Source organism: Alexandromys fortis, unplaced genomic scaffold (assembly GCF_014885135.2).
Source record: "Alexandromys fortis isolate MF-2015 unplaced genomic scaffold, M_Fortis_MF-2015_v1.1 scaffold_428, whole genome shotgun sequence".
NCBI classification, from domain to species: Eukaryota; Metazoa; Chordata; class Mammalia; order Rodentia; family Cricetidae; genus Alexandromys; species Alexandromys fortis.
The window spans coordinates 147,354-155,940 of NW_026068297.1; the positions used below are offsets into that span (position 1 = coordinate 147,354).

The window sequence follows — 8,587 nt, forward strand, 5'->3', positions numbered from 1 at the left end:
CCCAAACCAAGTATCCTAAAGACATCCACTCCCAAGGTCAAACATCCTATTTCAAAAGAAGGAGCAGAAGTATATGCTTGAATTCTATGACCTTTGAAAGCTCCCTCTGGTCCTTTCCTATAGGATTCTCCTTTGGGATAAGCACTGGATATGTTGTATGAAGGCTCACAACATCTCCTGTCTACAAATGTGTGAATCACCTGGCATTTAGACCCACTGTGACCCACATAGAATCCATAAAAGGGACATAGTTGCCTGCTCTGCATCCCCCTTCACCTCAGACATCACAACACAACAACCTGTGAGCAGACTTGGCATGAATTCTCCCCAGTTTTTATGGGCCGTATCTATATTCACCCAGCTACAGCTTTTCCCCTTAACTGCTGTACTGCTGTTCCCCAGCCTCCCACTCAGGCCTTCATTCCCTAAAAGAGAGAGGAAAGTGCGCCTAATTGCCTTGTAGGGGACTCTCTGAGACCACAGCAGGGGAAGGGTCTATGTTGTCCCTGTTTTTCTTTCTTTCTTTCTTTCTTTCTTTCTTTCTTTCTTTCTTTCTTTCTTTCTTTTTTTTTTTTTTAAGGAAATGCTGGATGTGGGCTTGGTGATTCACAGTGGGTTTAGGCTGTCAGGTTTAACTCACAATACTTCCTAAGGCATGAGAGATTGCTCTTAACTCTCTCATAATAGGTTAAGTCTGTGTTCTTTTTCTTGAGACAAGGTATCAATATGTGTAGTTTGGGCTACCTTGGAAATAGATATGTAATCCAGAGACTCATTAAATTTCCAGAAAACCTTGTTTTAGCATCTGGAGTGTTAAGGATTACAGAAATGCAACATCAGAGCTGAATTTCATGAAGTTTCTTATTTTGCTTGCTTTTAGACACTGTGTCATCTTCTTTCTATTGATCTGAGGTTGTCTTGCAAAATAAGACACTTAATTTCTGAGACTGCTGATTTGAAGGACTATGTGAGCTATCTCATCACTTCTATCTGATTACTATAGATAAATAAATCCTTTTGATGGAAGGGCATATTCACTTCTTCCATTAAATTTCAAAGACTTATATGAGTAACATTAATTGAACTCAGGGGATTAATAACAGAAACAGTCAAGAGGAAGGTGGTGTGAGAGTTTTTAGGGGCAGCTGGAGTAATTGTGAATGGGTATGATCAATATACAGTAATTAAAAGTATAAAACTGTCAAAGTATAAAGATATTATATAGCCAGGCGATGGTGGTGCACACCTTTAATCCCAACTCAGGAGGCAGAGGCAGGCAGATCTCTGTGAGTTCGAGGCCAGTCTGGTCTATAAGAGCTAGTTCCAGGACAGGTTCCAAAGCTACAGAGAAACCCTGTCTCAAAAAACCAAAAACCAAACCAAAACAACAACAACAAAAAACAATGTCAGAGGTAAACTTATAACAGCAGAATGAAGAGAACCTGCAGCTTACAAATAGCCAACCATTCACTCCACAGGACACTTACATTTAGTTTCTCATGCATAACTCACCTTATTATACACAAGTGAAAATGATAACATTGAGCTCCCATGTTAATCCACTAAAATGTTCCTATTAAAGAAACCCTAGAATTACCAAGATTATGTTTTCAAATAGAAACATATGAGTCAATGAACATGACTATGGACAGACTTATCTCACTTGGGATTTACAAGTTGAAATTCCAACACCTAATGTTATGAACTGGTGAAGTCTTTGAAATTATTTAGATCAGGAGTTATGCTTTATTGACTATGCTTTATGTCCTAAAGAGAAGTAGCTTTCTGTTGCTTTCCTGGTATGTGACGATGGCCTGGAAGAAGACCATCTCCAAGCCAAGCAGAATGGCTTTAACAGACACCACTTGTGTGGTTCCCTTGACCTTAAACTTGTTAGTTCAACAAAACATGAAAACTAAATGTCCTACTTTAAAAACATCCATTATACCAATTATTAAGATTTAGTTTCTCTTAAATCTTGAATAATCCTGATAAATCTAAATATTGAATTATAGATTTTTTTTGAAAAGTGGTAAACTGAAAATTAAACAAATGCTTTTCATTCCATTTCAACTTTGGATTATTATTTTTCCATTATCTCATATATACAATGAAACATTTGTTCACTATATTGCTTTAAAATATAAAGTAATAACAGTTTTACCAATTTCTTTGTTAAGATAGTATTGCTCTTATTCTTAATTAATACATAGTAATGATTATACAACCATTGAGGTGATATATAAATTAATATTATGAAAACACTTATATCTTCTAAAAAGGAATAATATTCAGAAATACTTGGTTAAAATGAGGTAAAAAGAAATAAAGGAAACAATGAAGGAACAAAGAAAAGATGAAGGAGAAAGCATATGCTTGCAGCTAAGTAAATAGGATGATTATTTCCCAGGTCTCAAATGAAGAGTTACGTACCAAAATATCTTTCTTGGCTCAAAAGGTGAAAATCAAGTTATTCCTTAAAAGAAGGATACAAAGGTGACATGTACTCTATCTCTTTATACCCAATATTTGTTCTCTCCTATATAGTCAACAAGAATGTGAATAACTGGCAACAAGTTTCACTAGGGCTATAAAAGAATATAACTTTGAAACATGACCTATAGGTGACAACAGCTATAGCTCTGGCTACAGCTCTGGCTTTGGCTCCTTCCCTAGTCTTTGTCTTTGAGGGGAAGAAAGAAGCAGAATCCTTTGAACTTGAACAAAAATTTCTAGACTTACTACTAGTTTTTCTACTTTTAGTGAAAGATCTTGAAATGTGCTAGAGTTTAAAGGAAATATTATATTCTCTATTGAGAGAGCTCTGGTATTACTGCATCTTTTTACTGTAGTAATTTTCTGATGATAAGACCTTCATCATATTCATGAATTTCCAGATTTCCTCCTCAGTGATACAGTCGACCTGTACACAGTTCAATCTGAATAAAGTCATCATTATACCAGCACAGAGCTCTGGAAAACATCTTCCAGTACATCAATTCCTAATGTAACATTAGGGCAGGTATTCTTTTATAAGTGAAGGAAGGGATATTAATGTCAAAATACTGAAAGTTAAGATCATCTCACCATGTGTGACAGAGTCTCTCTTGGACTTTAGGCAGTCCTTATATTATTTGTTCTGCCATTAACATATATTTTCCACCAGATTTTATTTATTTATTTATTTATTTATTTGATACAGGGTTTCTTCATAGCTTTGGAGCTTTGGAGCCTGCCTTGGAACTAGCTCTTATAGAGCATGCTGGCCTTGAACTCACAGAAATTCACCTGCCTCTGCCTGCCTCCTGAGTGCTGGGATTAAAGGCATGTGCTACCACCACCTGGCTATAATCATCTTAAAATTATTACAGATTACTATTCCTTTGGCCCTGGCAGCCACTGTTGTGGGAGCTGCGGGCCTGCATTCCCGTCGCCAGCTTCCGGCCACCTGGCTAGCTTATGCCCCAAAATAACAACACACAAATTGTATTCTTTTACACACTGCCTGGCCCATTATCTAGCCTCTTCTAGGCTAATTCTCACGTATTAATTTAGCCTATTTCTAATAATCTGTGTAGCACCGCTAGGTGCACTTACTGGGAAAGATTCAGCATGTCTGACCTGGCGGCTTGCTTCATCACCTCTGGCTCTGAGAGGAGCTGCATGACTTCTGAGCTCACTTCCTCTTCTCCCAGCATTCTGTTCTGTTTACTCCACCCACCTGTGTTCTAACCTATCAGGACCAAGGCAGTTTTTTTAAACCAATGACCTTCCTCCATCAAGCCACCTTGCTGTATACAGCTCTGAGCGCAGCACTCCAGCTCTCACTCCAGGAGGTCCTATTGCATTCTCCAAACACAGACTGCACCAAAGCTGCCTGAATTTCACACAGAGCCTAAAACATCCTATTCTTCCAGGGTTTCTACTATATTCCAGCATTCAAGACAAGACCTCCAACTTTATCCCACAGCAGCAGGAAGCAACCATGAGTGAGGTCTACACCCCTCTGCCACACTGAAAACTATAGCCCAGGGGTTGGAATGGCTTTTAAAAATGTTCTATTACTAATTGTAGAAATTCTACCTATGATACTATAATGTATATGCTATAAGACTGTAGTGTGGTGGACTTGTTGCTGCTTCCTGTTTGCTATCCCTGTTTTTTTTTTGGGGGGGGAGTAAGGAATGAGAAGACACGGAGGCAACAACACAGACTCTGGGAGATTCCAATGCAGAGGCTCTTTACTGTAAAAAGGTTGGGGGTTTAATGGGACTTGGGAAATTAATCTACTGTAGGAATGTTTCTGGTTGGTCCTTTTGAAACTGGCAGTCACTGCTGGTGTGTTGAGATTGGCTAGGAGTGTGTGCCAATATAATTATTGTTTTTGTTTTGTGAAACCTATTTCAACAAGTATTCAGGTGGGCCAGATTGTGGAAATAGGCTACACTATCCTGGGGTGTACAAAGTTTGAGGACCTTGAAGGCTAGATTGGACACTTGTTGAAATAGGCATGCAGGTCAATTATGGATTGCGATACAGTGTCAGTGTATTTATTGTCCAAGGCCAGTAAGCATGTGGAGGGTGACATTAAGTTCAAATAGCAAATTTACATGGGTTTGGTTCTCTGCTGCATCATCATAAGCAGAGTGCCACTAAAGGAAAACTGGGGGTCAAGGACTGCCTTCAACACGGAGTACCAATTGTAATCAGTTTGAAGCTGCAAGATCCATTGTCTGAGTACTTGCTCAAAATAATGAGAATCGGGGTAGTACTAGTTGCCCTCCCATACCCCTGCATGGCTCCCAGCCAGCTCCTGGCCTTGTTGCCACTGGGAAGACACATGGCTGACAAGGACAACATCACTGGAGGTTCAGACTCCACAGGGATGGGATACATTTGGAAGTGTTCAAGCATTTCAAAAATGGACTGGAACCACACATTTTGGACCTGACACTAACCCTCCTCATTCATGACAAATGCAGGTGCTAGGACCTGTACTGGAAGTTGAAAGTGAGGATATATTTACCACATCTTGTCTCAATCTGACATACGAGGAAGACACTATGGGAGCCGGTGCCTCCTTCCAGCACTAACTGGGTAGCCTTGAGTCAAGAGAACATGCCATGGAACCAAGGATCTCCTGAGAGGGACTGATACCTTTCAGTGCCTTCTGACTAACCCTGGAACAAGAATGTTCCTGTGGCTGCTTCTGGAGTATTCAGGGGAGGGGAGCTTAAGAGGTGATTAACTGTCCATGCTGGTGCCCCTTCTTCAATGGAAGTGCAAGGGGGTAATTCTGGAGGAAACAGTTCCATTGAGTCAAAGTGGGAGGCAGCAGTGGAGGCAGAACTAAGGGAGAAGGATGCTGATGGCCTGTCAGAAGGGCTCCCATAAGCCCCTTGCAACAAGTGATCATTACTCTTGCTGGATCTCAGCAGCAGATCCTGGCTGGGCAGACTCTGAATGATTCAAGTTGGACAACTCCAGGCTGTCTGTGTTATCCTTTGCGAGAAAGGAAGTCCCAGGGGTCAGAGCTCCGAAGGGTCATGATACAGGGGTTGATAGCAGGGCAGGATCCTGGGGTTAGGCAATCCTGGATGTCAGACACCCAGGCTTTCTCATAAAGTGTATCAGTTGTCTCCAGAATGTACTCTGAAGGGCCTTCTACCTTAACAACAAACATGTTATCCCTGTCAGGCATCTCTAGGGCCATGGTTGTGTGAACATCAGTGATAATAGGACAAGGAATACTGAGTCAGGGCTGGGATGCTTTGGGTAGTATGAAGAACTCCAGACAACTTCCTCCTCTTTCGCTTTGAAGAAGTAGGCAACACTTTTGCCACTGAGGCTGCCCTCCACCCACTGAGGTCAGCCCAGCCACCTCTCCTCCACAATCCACCCCTGCTCAGTCAGGGTCAGCCTCTTCAGACCTCATTAGACTGAGCAGCTCTTCTCTCTGTACCATTCCTGCTCCGTCTTTCAAGGTTTCCCTACCACGACTCAGTATCAGCCTCTCAAAGTGGTGCATTCATCTCTCCCCAGGGGATGTGCCATCACTAGGAAATCCCTTACCAACTAACTGTCCCAGCACCACCAGAGGAGCTGGAGTTTCTCTTTCCACCTAGGACTGGAGGGTCTGGTGTGGTCTCCAGAGGCCCAGCTGGGGACGAAGTGTCAATAGCCGCTTGCCACTGCAGCATGCCTCAGACAGAATTCCTGATTGAGCAACACACTGTTTCTTGAAGTTCATTGTTTAGTACATTGCAGATGAGAAAGAGACTGACGAAGGAAGGAACCGGCTAAGAGCTTGGAAAATGAAAATGGATACAACACAGACAGGGCCCTGCCCATCCTGCAGCTGTCAAGGGACAAGTCATGTGGTGGTGCAAACTCCACATCAGGGTTCAATAGGGCCAAGACAGTTGGAGAAAGTGAGCCCAAGGCCTGGGCCACCTCAGTTCCAAAGTGCTGTAGGAATAACTCAGCAAATCTGCCAGAAAAGGACTTTCTGCTCCAGGCTCTGCATATTGTGGGTGGGAGGTCAGATAGAGGCAAAAACAGTGGGCAAGATCCAGGATAAGCAGTTCTTGCATGGGGCTCACAGAACTCTGGCCAAATTGGGGGAGAGGGTGATGGCAGTGCTGGTGGAGAAGGGAAGTCTATCATCCATGGAAGAAACACTGTATACCGAGGTTGCTTGCTCAGTTCCCGGTCGCCCAGACCCAAAACAATCACACAGAAATTTTATTAATTACAATAATGTTTGGCATTATTGTAACTTAAGCATATTTCTAGTTAGCTCTAACATCTTAAACTAACCCATTTCCATTATTCTATGTATTACCACAATGCTCTTAGTTTACTGGCAAGGTTCCAGGGCATCTGTCTTCTTAGGCAGCTACATGGTGGCTCTTTAACTCCTCCTATTCTCTCTCTACATCTCCATTCAAATTTTCTACCTGGATTTACTCTGCTAACCCATTGGCTGAAAGCAGCTTCTTTATTAAACAATGTTAATAAAACATATTCACAGCATACAGAGGGGAATCCCACATCAGGACACCATTCATGATGGGCCCCAGGAGGAGTCTGTGAGGAGTGGCAGCAAGGAAGAAAATGGCTAGAAGACATGGGTGAGTAGCAACAACTTCATCTCGGTCCCCATGTTCAGCTCCAGGGTCAAGTTAATGGAGGTAGCCACTGTCTGAGGAGAGTGTTCCAACCCCAGGAGGGAAAGGGAATTCAACCACAGTCAAATGACAAAAGCCTTTCCATGAATTAAGAGACTGACTGACAACCTGACGGCTCTTACGTGGTGATCATGTAACCGGATTAGTTGAGAAGAGAGACTAGGAGAGGAAGTCCAACTATCCACAATCCGAAGAGCAGTCGGGACTCCCTATAAAGCAAGAGAGCCTTCAGACAATCCCAGAGAGTGGCCCCAAGCAAAAGCCATCAGTTGTTCTCAGGCTGTGAGAAATTCCATGCGAGGACAAGAACTGAAGGGAATGGGAAATTAGTGTTTGCAGACCCAGTGTGCTGCTTATAGTGAGGGAATTCTGCAGTTTGTTAGGCCGCAGTTGTATGCTCACACAGTGTCTCCGGGAGAAAAGGATCTGTTGGAGGGTGCTTTATTGGTGTTCTACCTCCTGGGTGGTCAGCCCTTGTGTGGAGGTACAGGAGCAAACCAAGTCATGATGAAGAGTTCCTAACCAGGATGCCAAAGGATGGGAAAGAAAAGAAACTGTAGGGATAAGAAATAAAGCCCCAACTCACTAAGGGCTTAGAAAATGAAAATAGGGGTCAACTCACCAAAAACAGCTGAAGAGGGTGAACTCAAGATGCCAGCGGAGAATCAAGATGGGGACAGCAGCAAACAAGAAAGAAAAATGTCCCAAAGAGGGTAAGGAGGACCAAAAAAGAGAGCAAAAGGAAAGGGTCCATCCAGGTCTGGTGCCAGGTGTAGTTTTTGCGGGCTTGTTGCTGCTGCCTGTTGTGTGATCCCTGTTTCCCAGGTTGCAGGGGGTGAGAAGTTATGGAGGCAATGACACAAAGTCCTGGAGATTCCAATGAAGAAGCTCTTTATTGTAAAAAGGTCAGGAGATTTTATGAGGTTAGGAAAATTAAACTACTGCAAGAAGGTTTCTGGTTGGTCCTTTTGAAACTGGTGTTCATTGCTGGTGTGTTTTGATTGGCTAGGAGTATGCATCATTAGTTACCTTGCTTTTGGTCCACTGACAGATAGTCTTGGCCAATTTTGCTACTCATTGTGCCATCAATGTAGATTATTGGTTATTAATTTCAAAATCATTATTATTATTATAGTCATCCTCAGACTTTTAATTAACCACATTATTCATTACTGCGAGATATAAAAACATGCTGCATTTATTAAACAAGAAAAGGGGAGATGTTGTGGACCAAGCATTATACAGTGAGAGTACAACTGACACTTTCTAGGAAAACACTCTAGGAAAAGCTTTGGGAACCTGCCTTTTGAATAGTTGCTGTCACTTCTGTAAAAGCCCTGTAAAGCCATAGTACTCCCTTTTGCATAGTGAGATTCGTCTTAAATAACACCAGCAGT

The 8,587-nt window shown here is 42.3% G+C and overlaps 1 pseudogene; it reads right to left on the bottom strand.

Annotated features, from left to right (window-relative positions):
• Window positions 1–4,606: 4,606 nt before the first annotated feature.
• On the bottom strand, window positions 4,607–6,666 carry LOC126494962 (SH2B adapter protein 1-like; annotated as a pseudogene).
• Window positions 6,667–8,587: the final 1,921 nt, after the last annotated feature.